Source organism: Bacillus rossius, chromosome 10 (assembly GCF_032445375.1).
Source record: "Bacillus rossius redtenbacheri isolate Brsri chromosome 10, Brsri_v3, whole genome shotgun sequence".
NCBI classification, from domain to species: domain Eukaryota; kingdom Metazoa; phylum Arthropoda; class Insecta; order Phasmatodea; family Bacillidae; genus Bacillus; species Bacillus rossius.
In genome coordinates, this window is record NC_086337.1 from 10,651,976 (window position 1) to 10,670,514 (window position 18,539).

The 18,539-nt window shown below is 43.8% G+C and overlaps 1 protein-coding gene across 5 annotated transcripts in view; it reads left to right on the plus strand.

Annotated features, from left to right (window-relative positions):
- Positions 1–18,539, plus strand: part of LOC134535777 (uncharacterized) — a 192,054-nt gene that overhangs the window by 23,893 nt on the left and 149,622 nt on the right. The gene's annotated exons all lie outside the window — the stretch shown is intronic.

The window sequence follows — 18,539 nt, forward strand, 5'->3', positions numbered from 1 at the left end:
AGATGAGTTTCATGGCTTGTGATTCAAAATCGCTTCCTGACCTGACCGAAATTGAGGCAGCCTGTGAATGTAGGTCCATCCCAATCTGTTAGCGAGAGAACATTGTGACGGGAAATGCATGCAATGAACATTTGGAATCGGTCACCTCGCAAGAGGCCATTTCTCTTACAGTGCTGCGCATCTTCAATGGGCTATAAATAGGGACATGAACTTTATGGTGTGTAAAAGGTTGAAAAGCGGTGTTAAAAAAAACTAGAGATGGTTCAATTCCATATTTTCTCGATTCCGATTCCGATTCCGATTCCAAAAATGCTTCGATTTCAGGTTCGGTTCCAATTCCGATTCCACCAAAAAAATTGCCATGTACCTAATCTTTAAATAACTTAAAGGAAAAATACAATATACCATGATTCCAAACAAACTTCTATTTCAAGACAAAGTTTTTAGTGCCATTCTAATGAGAACTCAGCTGCTTGTATTATGCTAATTAATTCATAAGCAATACAAGGTTATAATTTCATCAATTTCTAGAAATGAGAATTCAGGTGTATTTACAAAACAAACTGAAATATTAAAACAGTATATAAATCAAAAATAGAATCTTATGGTACATTATGAATTTCACTGGAGTCCCCCAAACCAAGGTCCCACTTATGTTGAGTCCGAAAATGTTTTAATACATTGGTTGTGGTTTTTGTTGGCCCATGAGATATTTTCGTGTTACAATAATTGCATATTGCAAATTTGTCATCGAACGGGTAGATTGTAAAATGTTTCCACACTTCAGACATGATTTTTTATTTCTAATACACGTTTCACGTGTTTCTGCAAAAACGAGTTATATACATCACAGAAATACGTGTACTATACTATAGTAGAAATAAACTGACCTAATCTCTTGAAAAATAATAATTGTAACCACGCGTGTTAATAGGAACAAAAGTGAGGTTTAGGGATGGGGCGACCGAATCCAATATCCGCCGAATCCGCCGAATCCTAGGGATTCGAAGATTCGGCGGGTCTGATATAGGATTCGTCAAAGGATTCGGTTTTTTACTATTTACGGGAAAAAAAATACAGTAAAACTCACTTACGAGGTCCCGCATGGTAGGTTTTTCCGTATAAAGCGTTTAAATTGCCCGAGGTCGCATCATTTACGCCATTAAATGTGTGATATAAAGTCCGTTAAAATTTTTTCTGAAACTTTCTGTCTCAAATTATGGCGCACGTAAAACGTAAATATGAAGAAAAGACAAATGAACAACAATATACGAAGAAATATGGATGATGTACCATAACTACAGTACAAAGCCAATAGATATTTTAAGATAATTACCATAATAAGAACTAAAGATTCTTTGTAGAATACCATAATTACTACAGAAGCATGATGGCTACCATATTTGCACTATATTTACCGTAACAACCGAGATGTATATTTACCGTGATAGTAATGTATTATTTATTTATGACATATTAAATTAAAGAACATTGTTGGAAAAAAAAAAGGATGTTAAACTTTGATATGTATGGTTGGCACATTTTGCTAAGAAATAATGTGATGTGAAAGAATGCAGTACTACTACGAAAAGTGAAAATGGTACTCGTGGATTTTTAGGTTATGTCAGTCTCTTTCGTTTTTCAGTAATATCGGCCGAAAATTAACAAGCGTACTGTATCGGAAGTCGGCAGAAATGCCGATTCAACTAAATATTGGCAAAATCGGCTTCTTCAATACAGCTGTACATTTAATGACATGAGTAAACATATTTCAGATTTCAGGATATTGAAAAAGACTTTAATTTCCATGTAGGTTTATGTGTGTATGTTTTTTTGCAAGTGTAAATTGAATGAAGTAAAATGCTTTTATTTTTATTACTTTCAATTGATTAAACTTATGACCAGTTACAGATATTTATGACACTAATTTTGGGGTTAAGCAATTTTACTAAAGCATTCCAGCCAAGCAGGTTGCCAGCGAGAGACGCTTCTCTTCTGCTGGAAACACTATCGCCAATCGTAGAGCTAATTTAACTCCTGAACGTGCAGAACAAATTATTGTTCTGCATGATAGATTAAAGAACAGAATTTAATACTCTGACAATCTCTCTCAGAATTATTGTGCTGAAAAGTGGAAATGTTGAAACAATGTGAATGTACTTTTCAAACAACATGATTTTTGGTGCTAAGTTTGTTGAAGCTCAGTAAGGACTCCAGAAAAATTGACAAGGATGAAATTTTCCCAAAGATATGTTACATTTACACAAACATATACTTGGTTATGTTAGTTGGATGATATCAGTTACTAATGAACCAATGGCAACAGGTAAGATTCAATGGAAAAAAAATGTTATTTTTTTCTAGCAGTGCAAAATGTAAACACACACTGTCAATACTTACCCAAAATTAATAAGCCCACTTCATTTTAATACTTTATTCAAACATTATACTAAGTTTAAGATAAAAATAATTTCCCAAAAGTGTAACTGTACCACAAAAGCTCGAGCTCGGCTCGAAGTAAAATTCTTAGGCTCGCAGACCTCTAGCTTATTTATAGAAAAAATCCTAACCGCTAATCTGTACTAAAACTGAAATTTCTCAAGAAAAATTTTTTGTCTTTATATACACTTAGGCTATACCAGAAATGTACCAAACTACATGTGATAAAGTCAAGGGACTTTTAGTGCAAGCAGAATACATCTCACTTACATTAGATATGTGGACATCATCTGTTAAAAGATTCGGATTCGGGTTCGAGATTCGGCAATTCCAGTCGAGGATTTGAGTTAGGATTCGGATTCGAGGAAATCAGGATTCGCCCCATCCCTAGTGAGGTTACAACATGTCATAAAGTATTTGATAATATGGAGGCTTTCGTGTTTCATCTCATGTAGCAAGTGCTCAGCCGTGTCAAAATGTACCATCTATGTGCGAAGCAAATGAAAAAAAGTTAATCAGACATACTAGTTATATATATTATTATATTAAATAAAAATACCATGATATATTATGTGTTTTAACCCAATTTTAACCATTTTAAAACTTCAAACAAAAGAAATTACGATAGATAGTATTGCTTTTGTTGTGTTGCACGCTCTGTTTGCTGTTTACAACGTTAAAGTATGGCGGACTCGGCTAGATGAGATGATGCATTCGTAATTTGTTTATTTTCCTTTCTTTACCTATTGTGTAATTCAACACGGAATAAGTTAAAACACGGTTATGATTCTAGAGTTTGGAAAACAAATATTTAATTTGATCCTAACTACTTTTATAATGTAATTGTATAAACTGAAACTGCAACCAATATAAACGTGATATAAGATACCTAACTATTACGTAATTTACCGTATTTTGAAATCAAAGTGCAAGGTGAGTTACGTAAATATTGTGACAATATTCTGGCCGAAAAAAACGGTAATTTTAGCAGGAATCGCTGGTTTCATTCAGGAAAAAACTTTTTTTTTCTAAATTATTAAGAGTGCTTACTACCATACTAAATACGATACGATTCCTTGAAACTTGGAGGAAGAATCGACGGTTCCGATTCCTGGCAGAATCGGTGGAATCGCAGCACCAAAGAATCGACAGGACCCATCCCTAAAAAAAACCAAAAGCGGTGAAACATATTTTTGACCATTTAGCAAGAGAAAAATATTACATCAAGTAATACAACTTATAATGTAATAATCAAGTCTTCTGATGCATTTAATAACATAATACAATCAATCTAAAGTAGAACAACATAAATAAGAAGCAGAATTCACGTTTGTTCATTAACAAAAATTTGCAACTATATAATATAAACTGCAAATTATCAGTATTTATAAAACCAATAATTAAGACAATAACTTACAAAATGGAATTTTTTCCGCAAGGAACAGATGCTAACGAAAACAGAGAAATGCAACTTTTTAACAATTCATTCATCATTCATGTTGCTCAAATGCCAGTGTCGTCATTAGTTCTGCATTTTTGTCCAACAGAGTATGCCTCCTGTCTGTAACAACTGTATTGTAAGATGAAAAAAATCTCTCGCTATCTACATTGGAGCATGGAATCCAGATACTTTTTAGAGAAGCAGATGCAAACTCGGGGAATTCATTTTTCATAGCGAAAAGAATGTCCACCACCTCCGCTCACGAATCTCGTGTTTTTTCTTTAACCAAGTCTTTCATTCGTGTGTAACTTCAAGCAATGTCGGTACACGTGAGGTTCAAGTCTTTTATTCCTGGCAGACTTGTGAAGAGCACAGTTAGTTCATTGTTGACCTCATTTAGCAGTATTCTTGAAGGGTCAAACATTTTTCCCAGAGTTTCAAAAAACTTTTTGGTTGGATCTGTGGCCATTAACAGCTGCAATTTGTCTATGCATAACGATGCTGCACGTTGAAGTCCGTTCTTAACTTCAGCTTGACAGACTTTGCTGTCAATGTCCTCGAGTGCAGCAGCCGTCTCAGTATTGAAGATTCCTGAAGCAGCTAGAGACAAATCTTCTTTGATGAGTACAAGTTTGTTGACCAGTGTGTGACTTGTGGCATATGTGGATGCTTCCAAGTGCTCAATCATTTTGATCAAACTTTGAAGATGCTCCTTCACAAAATTAGCTTGCAGTATAATTTTTTTTATATCCACTTGTGACAAAGAATTGAAATATTCAATCCCTGCGTTTGGCAAATCTTGAATATCCTCGGAAGTAAAAAACTCAATCATGTCTGTAATATACTCGGAAGAGTATATCACAGATTGAAACCAACTGTTCCACCGAGTCAAGATGGGCAGGGGAAACTGAGTGACATTTTTCTCTTCATTTGGATACTTCTTTATCAAAAATTTTGAATAGAGATATTTCCTCTTCCTAGTGTTGAGGAATACTGACTTAATCTTGCCGATTGCAGAGTTTAGTTCAGTCAACACTTTAGGGCAGATGCTGCCAACAATGTTCAATTTGTGTGCCCAGCACTGAATATGCAGCATCTGATCACCCAAAACTACTTGCAAAGAAGTACTACTGCACTTTGTCATGTACCGAGCACTGTCACTTACAAATCCCACTACCGAATCATAATTTATGTAACGGCTGATCTTCGCTTCCGTTGACGGGTCCTGGTCACTGTGCCTCGGCACAGTGCTACTGCCCCTGGTGTACCGCCCGCCCCCAACAGACAAGGGGAAGGGGGTGTGCCATTTATCGGGAATTACCGAAGGCGAGTTAATAATAACGTGCATTACGTACTTTTGAACCCATTTATTAGGATTACTCCTAAACACAAACACCGCGTGTCGTGCGACTGTGGATCCACGCGCGAGCGAGGCGTCATGAGCGCAAGTCCGTCCTCTCTCAGTGGCTGCCTCCTCCCGACTCCCCCCGGGCCCCGGCACCTCGCAGACGCCACAGTTTTGCGTCGCGCGAGGGGCCACTAGCCAACGGCGTGCAGGCAGCTACCGGGTGGGGCTACCCGAACGACCCACTGGGTGCAACTAAGACCTTACATGTACATCATACTCTTTCATTGAGTCCAACACTGCTCGAGCACAGTGTGTTGCATTAGCTTGCTCAAGAAAATGTACCCCGGCCACAAAGGTCTTCTGTGTGTCTGTAGGCTCCAACAGACGAAACAGTACAACAAACACACACTTTCCTCTTCTGTCTGTAGTTTCGTCTGCTAAAATGCAAATAGACTTCCCATGAACTTCTTTTTTCAAACTTGCTGCTCTTTCCTCCTTTAATAAAGGGACGTATTTCTCTCTTAAAGTCTTAATAGATGGCAGATCTAAAGAACCTGTGGAAGAAAAGCAAAATATACAGTTTTTTTTAAAAACAGCATTAACAAGTAACGTACAATTAAAAAAAAGAGAATGCAGAAATTGCAATATGGGTAAGCTAAATGAGTTAATTTTTAACAGTTTTCACTAGTTGACACTTTTCATGTCCCAGACATCACATTTAAAATAACCTGCAGTTTAATTAAAATAATTCTTAGATAAATAAATAAGTGTACAAACCTTCAATATATTTATTCATCCAACTTGTAATACTAGGATTTTGTAGTTTTTCTAGTGGGATGTTTGCTTTTACGAATGCTTCTGTGGTTTCCATGGCAAAACAATCAGCATCCGTTTTCCTTTTTTTAGCTAACTGGGCACAGCTGCCAATAGTTTGCTGAAGTGTCACAGTAGAATTAGAGGAAATGCGAGACTACTTGTGTTTTTCACCATTAATGTGTTTTAATATTGAGTCTTCACGATCCCAGGTGACTCTGCAATTACAATACTTACAAAATAAAACAGATTTATCTGTAGAATACAGACCATCAGAAGAGAATTCTTTCCCCATATCAATAGCAGTAATACCTTTTTTAGGTATGGCGATTCAAAATAAAAATTTACATCTGAATATATATACAGTTTTTATTCACATGCACTTAGGTATCACTCAAATAAACGTCCTGCTTAAACCATTATTTTTTAAAAAACAAAATGTTTATGTTCAACGAACTAGTCAACGACCAAATGTTTGTTATTCAACAGACGTGCGCTACCTTTGTCTATGCGCGTGCTGTTTTGCGCTCGCGTTTAATCACATCACGGATAACACGCATGCAGAAGGCTGGTTGTTATTTCGAAATATGTTTGAAATTTCATTTCTGTGCGTGAAGGTACATGGTTGAATATCTAAAATAAATAATTTTACAAAGAATTGTTAACGTTTAAAAACGATTGTTACTGTGTCGCGTGTTACCTCTCTGGCTTTTCCAGAATGGCCTTAAGCGTCAATCCTTAGTTTCCTGCCTGAATAGAAGGGAGTGGCCCCACGTTGGGCGCCACTAATTTTCGCGAGGTGAGGGTTGCTTCTTGCTGGAGGGAGTCCCCTCCCTGCGTCCAATCTTTACTGTGCTGCCTGAATAAGAAGGGAGCGGCCTGACTGGCGCGAGTAACTTCTGGCTGGAGGTTCCTAAGAGGGGTAGGTAGTATTCTCCCCCACCTTGGGATGCCCTGAAAGTGGCTCCCAGTGTCCCTCGTCTGATGCCTACTTACTTGCTGCGGTCTCCCTTTCCCTGCAGTAGTAGGGCTGACCTGCTTGCTGGCTAGTTGGCTGGCTGGCTGGCTGGCTGGCTGGCTGGCTGGCTGGCTGGCTGGCTGGCTGGCTGGCTGGCTGATAGGTCCCCGAGGTTCTCCCTCACCCCGAAATGATACTCTCCGATATGAGGTACGGGTTTTATTCCGAACACTCGCGGTTGGTACCGACAGTCTCCCGATACACACTGACTAACTCGCGGGCTCGGTTGACGTTCTCCGGCTCGTGGCTGGCAGGCTCGGCTGCCAGTGAAGGCGCGGTGAGCATGGCTCGGCTGCCAGTGGTGCCTCTAGGGCACCGACTGACCTCCTGGCCCAAGGGCCGGCCTTTTATACCCCTCCTGAGGGCCAGGGCGTGACGTAGGAAGGGCTGGGGGTTGCAAGAATCACAGGCGCTTCCAGGAATTCCAGCCGGCCTACGTGACTTGGACGGACCTCGGCTTGGAGGGAGAGGGGAAGGCGGGAGGAGGCGGCTGGGCAGGCGGAGGTGGGTGAGGAGGGGGAGGCTGCACGCGCACCCGCTTGGCCTGGCGAGAGAGGGGTAGGCGAGGGGTGGCGGCCAGCTGGTTGGCATGGCAACCAAGGACGCGGCGTGGTTGCCCCGGCAACGGCAATGCGGCGGTGGCCAGGCGGTGTCAGCTGTCGCGGCCGTCAGTGGCGACGGTGCGCACACGTGTTTAGGAAGGAAGGGGCTGACGGCTTCATGATTATAGACGTGCGCGGCACGTCGCATGTCAACTGCAGTTAAACCCAACAAAAAGATTTCAAATCGTTCCACGATCTTTGACATGTTTGAAATAATCAATTTATGTCACATGTCAGCAATTGATCTCTCTCGCCTACTCTTTGGCATATCCAACTACCGTCCCCGCTAGCTAAAATGCAACGACTCTATGGGGCTGCATTGCGTTTGTTTTTGTATTTGTACGAACTAAAATAAAATGTTCGCTATTGTAAATTGTTAAAAAGAGACTTAAGTAACTTAACCCTGCATCATCAAACAACAGGAAAATAAAACCAACGAGAAATTAACATACTTCTGAATTCACACGATCACAACATGATTAGGCCTACTTGTCGGTTACAGAGTGAGGTTATGAACAGTGTTACGGACGAACGATACGAGTGTTTACATTGGCGGAAGAATTTTCTTGTGGCATTTTCTCTCACTTATTTTATTTCTTGACATTTGGGTGTTAAATCCCGGAGATTTAATATATCTTATATCATGTAACAAAGCTCCGAAAGAAGATAACTAACCAAATTTGTGGCAAAATCGCGACCGAATTGCAGAAAAAGACAAAATTCACTATTTCTCAAGAAAAGGTCAAAAATCGCGAAATTACGTCGGTGTTCATGTCTCTAGCTATAAATCATTGAACGTGGACAGTAGCTGACTGGTGAAATGTAATCTGGTCTGACCCCGGTATTCCAATGATGCTCGTCACAGAGTGCACCGAAGGCCGAATAAAGCATTTCATCCTGGATGTGTGCAAAGTTAGGTTCAAGGCGTAGGTGGGTCTGTGATGATTTTCGTATCATAAGCATTTTTGTCGATTGTCCTGCAAAATCACCTAATTTTAATTCCATTGAAAATTTGTGAGATATGATGGAAGTGCGGTTAAAATGCAGTCATCATCATCCCTGAAATTTGGTGGAATTGCGTGATAAAATTCTCAGCTAGTGGCTTAACCTGGATGTAACTTACTTGCACAACCTTGTGGACTTGCTTTTTAACTGAATCCAGTGTAATTATTGTACACACAGGCACTTGCAGAAATGTAGGTGTACCTACTTAAAATAAGCAGGTATTGGAGTACTCTTAAACCAAGTGGGTGGAGTAGTGGTGAATGATAATTAACAAATACACGAACATTAAACCCTTGAACACTGGTTGCATTAAAATTAATAGACTCGGAAGAAAAAGAGAACGTTTGCGTCAGGTAGGTAGGTGTATAAACCAGAGAAATGTCAATAATAATAAAAAAAAATATTTTATTGAAATTAGTTAGAATAAAATACAAGGCCGTTCCAGGCACACATTTCCTCAAAGTAAAAAAACAATAATGGATAGCTAGCGGTGCCTCTAGGATGGCCGGCAATACCAAAAGTTTCTGACGAAAATAAAAAAAAAAGTTAGTTCGCTCGGCTATTTAGGGAGATGAGTTAAAAAAAAAACTTCAGGACCACTGAGTGTCCGTTGCTAACTCCGTCAGCAGTACAGGATGTATCCTACCGTACTGGAGATACGAATATCCTGCCTCTTGGAGTAATTCTCCGTCACCAAATCTTCAGAATCACGTGGCAGCGATGTCTTAATACCGTCTTAAGACGTAAATCACGTGCCCGCACTGAAATTATTTGTTACTCTCAACGTTTATCGGGAACCGCCAGATAAAAACGTCCACTCGCCGCAATGGCCGCCACCCGAAGTTCCAATTTTTAAAAGAATACCGGCCGACCGGAAACTGGCCGTTAATGCACTTTTTAATCGTTAACTTCAAAGTTAAAAAGTTGTAAATTTACCATAAAAATCTGCAGCAGGTCTGGAAAACAAAAATAAACACATGACCACGGTAAAGTTACTGTTTGTTTTTTCCAAATCTTTCAAAAAAAAAATAACTGACAAAAAAACAAAAAAAAAAATCTGGCAAGGGCCTTGGCGGGCTGCATACGGCCAGAACACAGCGCCAGCAGCTCTGTACCGCACTGTACCGGTACAGATGCCGCTCCCAGACTACTTGGCAGCATAATTCGTCCAGAATTCGGTACCATTTAGTCTGCCGAAACACTGACAACACTGTTCGATGGTGGGTGGACAAGACGGGGAGGTCGTTACATGCAGCACAGGACACTGCACACTGGAACCGTAACAGGCACCAAGTTGCCCGCTGCTGCCGCTGCCTATGCTATCACTGCTGCCGATGCTGCCACTGCTGCTGCGACTCCTGGGGCTACTACTGCTGGGGGGCATGTACCTTGTACCGACCTCAGATTAGGAGAAGGCATGGCATCAGGTGGTGCTGCAGGCACCCTGCCATTGCCCAACGGAGACGGCTCCGCCCAGGATCACGCCCTGCCATAGCAGAACGAATGATACGCCAAGGTAGCTTCGGCATCCAGGCGTCTGTGAGTTGCCGCCCCAACCTAGCGGGTCGGGAGACGGCTGGTGGCTCCAACCTGGTGTGGGACGACACTTGCTGCTCTACTACTGCCCCTGCAGTAGGTACTGCTGATGTGGATGTCAACACGAGCGAGTAGTTAGTCTTCACCGGTAATCAGACAGCAAACATAGTTGCACTACCTGACCTCACTCCACATATCACTCGCGCAATAGGATTAAAGCGTACGGTTCTAGCATCAGGCTACACTGGACACAGACCCTCTTCAACTCTTGCGACCCTAATCTAACTTAAATTTAGTGCGGGAACGACCTTGTTTACTAAAGTCAACAAAGACTCTTACCCAACACACACAAAAAAAAAAAACCAACATATCATAACAACACAAATAAAAATACACAAATATCCCTTCAAACACATAACTATTGCATTGACAAGATAGATCAAGTAAACATTTACATACGACCCTCAAATACATGACAAAACAAAACAGCATATATAACATCACACTAGTTATACAGAAAACAAAACACTGACAAAAAAAATTTGCAAAGAGAGATTCTGGCACAAACAACAAAGAAAATCATTGGACATCAAACATGTAAATTACTGGTTACACAAAAAAAATACAGAATTAGCACATTTGAAAATATCAGACCCATTTAGGTCATTGGCCTTTGTTTGGGGTTCATTGCCCTCTTTTACTTATGCCATCTTTTGGGTGTGGCAATTATTATTTTTTTCAATTCACAATTGACTGCATAGAAAAAAAAACATATGACAAAAACACTAATGCATAACTCAAAACACAAAGTTACACTATTACCATGATGCAAGCTAGTTGCTAAAAAAAAAAAAAAAAAAAAAAAAACACAACCAGAGGAGGGACAGAGGGCTTGAGAAGCTTACACAAAGATGAGGAGAATTTACAGTACTGTAGCACACTGATAGAATCTGACCAAGCTAGAAATAGCAAAAAGAGTGCTTGAATGAGAGCTGTATGTTACATGTCAGGACCAGGGTGCCAGTAGGCATGCTATACAATAGCCTTAAGGAGCACAATACCTGGCAGCACTAACCGTTCTGTGTGTACATGTCTCACATATCCAAAATGCATATAAAACCAACACAGGGGTGTACATTGTTTAGTGTGGGTAACACTGAATTACTGGGTGTAGTCAAAACGTACTTCATGTACGCAGTTCCCACAGTACGTTCCTGTACGCACTAGGAACAGAACATCAAGTTCCGTACTGGACCAAAATATGAGGCGAACATCCCTCATGTCTATGTCAGCTGAGTAAACACATAAACACTTCACATAATCTCAGCTGACTTACACACCAGCCCCTCAGTAGGAAATTTACCTTGACAAACAGAGTGTACACACATGCATATAGATTTAAAATTTCTAGTGTTACACAGACACATTATTGAACAGTACTTGGCATACACAGCTACTATTGCTCTATCACTGGAGTCTTGTATGCCCTTAGTTGGCTGATGTTGTAGTTGCCAATTGTGACACCAGACGAAATGTCCTGTAGGGCGTAGCAATTCTCCCTCAATACTGCAACAATCTTGAAGGGACCGTCGTACAGCGGAAACAGCTTCCTCGTGACGTGCTCCCACTTGCTACTGGTCGGTGCAGTGCGCTTCAGTACAAGTTCACCTATCTTGAAGCTGTGAACTCGTGATGCGGGCTTCCTCTTCTTACGGTTTTCCGCTTCTAATACAAGCCGGTCTCTCACCAGCTCCTCCACTTCCTCTTGGGTCGGTGGTTCTACGTCGTCGTCTTTGGGGTAGGTCGGTAGGTATTGTGGTGGTATCACCTCCGAACGAACCTGACAAATCGCTTCATGTGGGGTTATGCCTGTCAATGAGTGCACCGTGTGGTTGAGGACACACTCGATATAGGGCAGTCGATCACGCCAGCTCTGCTGCTTGTCATGGCAGTACATTCTCAGAAGATTTCCCAACGTCCTCATCTGCCGCTCCACCGGATTACTCTGGGGATGGCGTACAAATGACGTAGTGGGAATAACTCCCAGCTTCCTTATACCCTCTTGCCAAAGGGTGCTGGCAAATTGAGTGCCTCGATCCGACAAAACGTAGGTGGCCTTTCCTACCACTTCGGTAAAAGACTTGAAATTGGCTAGGACAGCTTTAGCGTTTGCGCTGACCATGGAGTATAACTTCGTATACTTACTGAAAACATCCAGTATTACGAAGATGTACTTGACTCCTGCCTTGGATGGGGGAAGTGGTCCATACAAGTCTACCGAGACCAACTCTAAAGGTTTCGTAGGCAGGATCGATTGGATCACGCTATGTAGGTGTTCTTCAACGTGCTTAGCTTTCTGGCACGCAATGCACGAGGCTGTTATTCTGGCCATCCCTCTAATCATACCTGGCCAAAACAGCTGACGGCTAACTGCACCGAACAACTTCTTGGAACCAGCATGGCCTAGATTCAAGTGCATTTCCCAGGCTATTTTATCCCTTACTGCTGCAGGAACAACGGGCTTCCAGGAATCTTCAAAAAGGGTTTGCCGCTTCTGGCGGTAAAACAGAATTCCTTCCTCCGACTTGCAGAATTGCAGGTGCACTTTACTCGTACTGTCGCAGGTCTCCAGCTTCTTTCTGACTTTCTGGCAGTACGGGTCAGCCTCTTGTAACGATTTCAGATTCTCCAAAATCTTCTCCAGGTTTTTGTTTTTCCAGAAATCAGTTGCTTTGGCTGGAGCGACTAAAAATTCTTTGGGCTTGCTCTCAGGAAAAAGCTCGCCAGGCTCAGTGGGAGATAGCCTGCTTAAATAGTCTGCAGCGGTATTCTCTGATCCTTTAATATGAGCCATTTCGATGTCATACTCCTGGATCAGTAGGTACCAGCGGGTGAGTCTGTGACCGAAGACTTTTCCTGCCTTGAGGCAAGTAAGTGCCTGGTGATCAGTGAGGAGGTGGATCTTCTCTCCTAGCAGCAGATCACGGAACTTCTGCAGACTCCAGACGATCGCTAGCGCCTCCTTCTCCGTTACTGTGTAGTTACGTTCCGCTGCATTCAGGGTTCGGCTAGCCATAGCCACCGTGTTCTCCAAACCTGGGTCGGCCAACTGCGCCAGCTTGCATCCTAGCGCATGGTTGGAAGCGTCCGTGTAGAGCAGGAATCCCCGGCCTTGCACGGGATGGTGTATTACGTGCTCCTCCAGAAATAACTGCTTCAGCTGCTGGAATGCTGACTGCTCTGCCTTTTCCCACCTCCACACGACTTCCTTCTTGAGAAGAGCGAACAGGGGTAGTGCCACACTGGCTACTTGGTCGCTGTAGTTGCGGTAGAAACCGACTATACCTAAAAACGCTCGCAGCTGCCTGATGTTGCGAGGTACAGGAAACTCTTGAATGGCTCGTAGCTTGTCTGGAGCTGTATTGATGCCAGTAGGTGTCAGTACGTGGCCTAGGAACGGAAGTTCTTCACGACAGAAGAGAGATTTACGTATCGTCACTGTCATCCCGGCGGCCTGGAACTTAGACAGTACGACGAGTATGTGTCTGACGTGCTCCTCGAACGTAGTGGACGTAATGAGGATATCGTCCACATACGCACGGGCAAAGGACTGACATTCAGGGCCTAGAGTCACTGCCAGGCAACGGGTGAACTCTGCCACCGCGTTGCACAGCCCAAACGGAAGGACCTGGAACGTATATTGCTGGTTCCTGAACAGAAAAGCAGTATACTGACAGCACTCTTTCTTCAGAGGAATTTGCCAGTATCCCGCGGACAGGTCCAGCGTCGTCAGATACCTCACTCCTTCGTAGAGTCGCAGGATCTCACTGGTGAGGATGGGGCTCTCTCGATCGTTCACCGTTATCTTGTTAAGCTCCCTGGCGTCCAGACATAACCTCACGGAGCCGTCCTTCTTCCGGACACAAACAACTGGATTGGCATAGGGACTGGCCTCTCGCTTGATGATGCGCCACTCCAGCATGAGCTGTAGGTACTCCTCTGCTTCACTGAGATACTGGGCAGGGATTGGGTAGGTCTTCTTGTGAAAGGGTTCCCCTACTTTCACCGTGATGCTGGCTTGATACAGCACGTTGTAGCCAGGCTGGTCACAGAAGACTTCTCTGTGCCTACACAGCAAATCGTACAGTTGTTGTAACTGTCCCTGGGTAACTGTGGGTAGGTTGTGCACGGCTTTCTGTAGGTCTTCATACGTAGCGGTCATGCTGTCATTGGAGGTGATGCTGTAGATGTGTGAGAACGTAGGACTGCAGCGTAACATGCCCACACAGTTGCCCTGGAACTTCCACATGCCATTGGAAATGGTCGTGGGTAACCTGCACTCCGCAGAAGTTACTGTCCAACTGTCAAAACTTAGCGTAATTCCATGCTGTGTCAGAAAATCGGTGCCAAGAATGAGGGTCTTCGCTAGGCCTCTGACAACCAGAGCTGTAGTAGTCTTTGGTTGTCCAAGCCCCTTGATGTGAAGTAACACCTGCCTGTTGACAGCAGGACTCGCACGCGAAGTGACACCAATTATCTTGATGCTGGGAACCGGCATCATGTGTAGCTTCTGGCCGACTTTCTCCAGGTGTGCAACGAAGTCTTCGCTGACACACGTGATTTCTGCGCCGCTGTCCAGGAGTGTGCTGACTGGCTGTCTGTTCGCTTCCAGCAATAGCTCTGGGCACACAGTGTTGACTTGTGGGTTGATGTCCACTTGGTCCTCATCGTACAGGAAATCCCTCTCGTTTTCCCGTAGCAAAATTGTCGCTAGTAAGGTTCGATATGTTACACTATTGTAACTAGGCAAGTTTAATTTAACCCCATTGTCAGGTCCCGGGATTGATGTCCGGGGTGTACCACCATCAATCCGGTCTAGTTTACCGACGGCTTGGTTGCTCCAGGCCAAACAGCGTTAGCTGTCTGGTTGTCCGGCGGTGGACAGCTGTTCGGAGGGATGGGCGCTTGACGCTCGAAGTATTCCTGTGGTGGGCACATGGCAGGTGGTGGGAAGTTGTAGCTGGGGGAACTCGCCGAGCATGACGCTCCGTGGGTGGTTCCGGCTCCAACGGGGTACGACAGCGGCTGTTGTAGCTGCTTGTCAGACTGGTATGGCAGTTGGTAGTAATGTTCCTGCTTCGGTGACCCGGATCGCTTGTTCTTCCTTGGGGACCTGTCGCGGTACTCGGACCTAGGAGAACTGGGGCTCTTACCGGAACATTCATACCTGGGAGGCCGTTTGTTGTCCCCCTGCTGGGACTGCTCATCGTCGCTGTCTAGATGACGGCGCTTTCCCCACCATGTGTCCTTCTGCTGCTTGGAGAACTGCTGTTGGCCTCCAAACTTGCCTGACTTGCCTTGCTTTTTGCCAATTACGTTGACGTGCTTGGCGTTCTCATTACCCCGCTGCCAGGGCTGGTACAGAGAGACTGGCTTCTGGGGCGGCGGCCGCTCCTGCTCAGCAGAGCCTGCTTTCATCTGCCGCTCCAGCCGGTCAAAAGCCAGTACCTGCTCCCTGAACTCGGTGATGTTGGCAAATGTCCTGCCTGCCAGCTGGAGTTGGTACCTGTACGGCAGTTGCGTGATCACCACAGCGATGAACTCGTCATCACTCATCTCCAGGTCCAGGTGCCTTGTCCTTTCGAACATCTAGGACAAGTGGGCCTCCAGAGACTTGTTCTTGCGTGGGTCGTAACACTCGCTATGTAGCCGGGCCCTCAGGTTACCCTGGATGCTCACGTTCCAGAACTGGAGCTTGAACTGCTCCCTGAAGCTCTGGAATGTGTGGGTAGTGGGTTGCATCATCTCCCACCAGTAGTATGCATGGTTCCGCAAGACGGTGTTCAAGCATTTGAGCTGCTCCTCATTGGTCAGCTTGAACATGCTGGAGTACTCGTCCAGCTGCTTCAAAAAACGCATGGGGTTCTCATGCTCACCTGCGCTGAAACGAGGCAGTGCCTCCGACCACTGTCGTGCAGGATAGTGGGGCGCAGTCACCTGGTCCAAGACGGGGTGGCTGTCCACGCACTCAGCTCTGGATGGGGAAGCTGGGGGATGCTGTTGGTACTGCGGTCACTGCTAGCAGTGGCTGGCTTGCTGTGACAGCTGGTATTTCCTCGTTGACAGTACCTGATCTGGTGCTGGTTAGGTTGTCCAACCTGAGCTTCAGTACCTGCTCGTCCAGCTGCCTGATGCTCTGCTCCAGCTGCTTTCCTAAACCATCCTGACGGCATGATAGGACGTCCAGCCTCTCGCTTACCTGGCTGTTTTGTTGCTCGACGGCCTCGTTCACCAGGGCCTGACACGTGGTCTGCACCTCCTGCAACCCGCAGTGATTCTGCACCACCTGCTCGGCAACCTGCTCCAGACGATCAGTCAGCTGTTGGTGCCACGTCCCCTGCTCATCAGTCAGCTCCTGTAATCGCTGCAGCCCTTGCTCAGCACCAGAAACACGGCACGACAGAGCCGTGACCACCTCGGTGACCTCGTGCAGGTCGTGTTTGAGGCCCTCCTCCAGGTGGCTGAGTTGGGTGGTCAGTCGTACGGTGTTGCTGTTCAACTCAGCATTCAGCTGAGCAGTGTCTTCCCTCATCTGAGCCGTGTGGGTGTTCAATTCAGCCCTCAACTGAGCAGTGTTTGTGTTCATTTGTGTCATGAGGTTCTGAAGCATCATCATGACAGATGCATTGTCGCTGGGAGGGTAGACTACTACAGAAGAAGCCAACATTACTTGGTCTGGTTCCTCTGGCTCAGACTCAGCTGCACAGAGTTCTTCAGGTGGTGTCTGCTGTGGCTGTGGCTGTGGCTGTGACATGGTGCTTTAGGGCTTATACCCACAGCTAAACAGAAGTTAGCAACTTCCTTCGGGCCCCACAGTGCTGGCGCCACTGTAATTATTGTACACACAGGCACTTACAGAAATGTAGGTGTACCTACTTAAAATAAGCAGGTATTGGAGTACTCTTAAACCAAGTGGGTGGAGTAGTGGTGAATGATAATTAACAAATACACGAACATTAAACCCTTGAACACTGGTTGCATTAAAATTAATAGACTCGGAAGAAAAAGAGAACGTTTGCGTCAGGTAGGTAGGTGTATAAACCAGAGAAATGTCAATAATAATAAAAAAAAATATTTTTTTGAAATTAGTTAGAATAAAATACAAGGCCGTTCCAGGCACACATTTCCTCAAAGTAAAAAAACAATAATGGATAGCTAGCGGTGCCTCTAGGATGGCCGGCAATACCAAAAGTTTCTGACGAAAATAAAAAAAAGTTAGTTCGCTCGGCTATTTAGGGAGATGAGTTAAAAAAAAAACTTCAGGACCACTGAGTGTCCGTTGCTAACTCCGTCAGCAGTACAGGATGTATCCTACCGTACTGGAGATACGAATATCCTGCCTCTTGGAGTAATTCTCCGTCACCAAATCTTCAGAATCACGTGGCAGCGATGTCTTAATACTGTCTTAAGATGTAAATCACGTGCCCGCACTGAAATTATTTGTCACTCTCAACGTTTATCGGGAACCGCCAGATAAAAACGTCCACTCGCCGCAATGGCCGCCACCCGAAGTTCCAATTTTTAAAAGAATACCGGCCGACCGGAAACTGGCCGTTAATGCACTTTTTAATTAACTTCAAAGTTAAAAAGTTGTAAATTTACCATAAATATCTGCAGCAGGTCTGGAAAACAAAAATAAACACACGACCACAGTAAAGTTACTGTTTGTTTTTTCCAAATCTTTCAAAAAAAAAATAAATAACTGACAAAAAAAACGAAGAAAAAAAAAATCTGGCAAGGGCCTCGGCGGGCTGCATACGGCCAGAACACAGCGCCAGCAGCTCTGTACCGCACTGTACCGGTACACCAGGTGGTTAAAAAAATCTAGAAGCGAAGTTACACAGTATTAAATAATGCTTGTGATGATTTCTCCAGGGGTGACTAATTGGTCTGTGCGAATATTCAAATTAAAAAATACAAGTAATAAACTATTAGTTTCAACCTCAAATACTATCACTTATACCGTGTTTTCATGCATAATCGTCGCACATTTTTTTCTAAAATCAAGTTTGAAAAGTATAGCCCAGGAATTTTAGTGTTTTACCTGGAAAAAAATAATGTAGTTTTGAAATTTGGCACAGACGTTCCTTTGGGTGTTAAAAATTGATCCTAAAAAGCCCCCATCTCTCAGATGCCGGCTTCATACTTTTTTAAGGCAATAAGGGCATAAGTGCCGAAATATGAATATCACGACTGTTGCGCGAAAAATATTCATTCAGTTGTATCGTAACTTCTTTAAGATGTGAAGTAAAAGGCACTTAGTTATTTAACATCTAT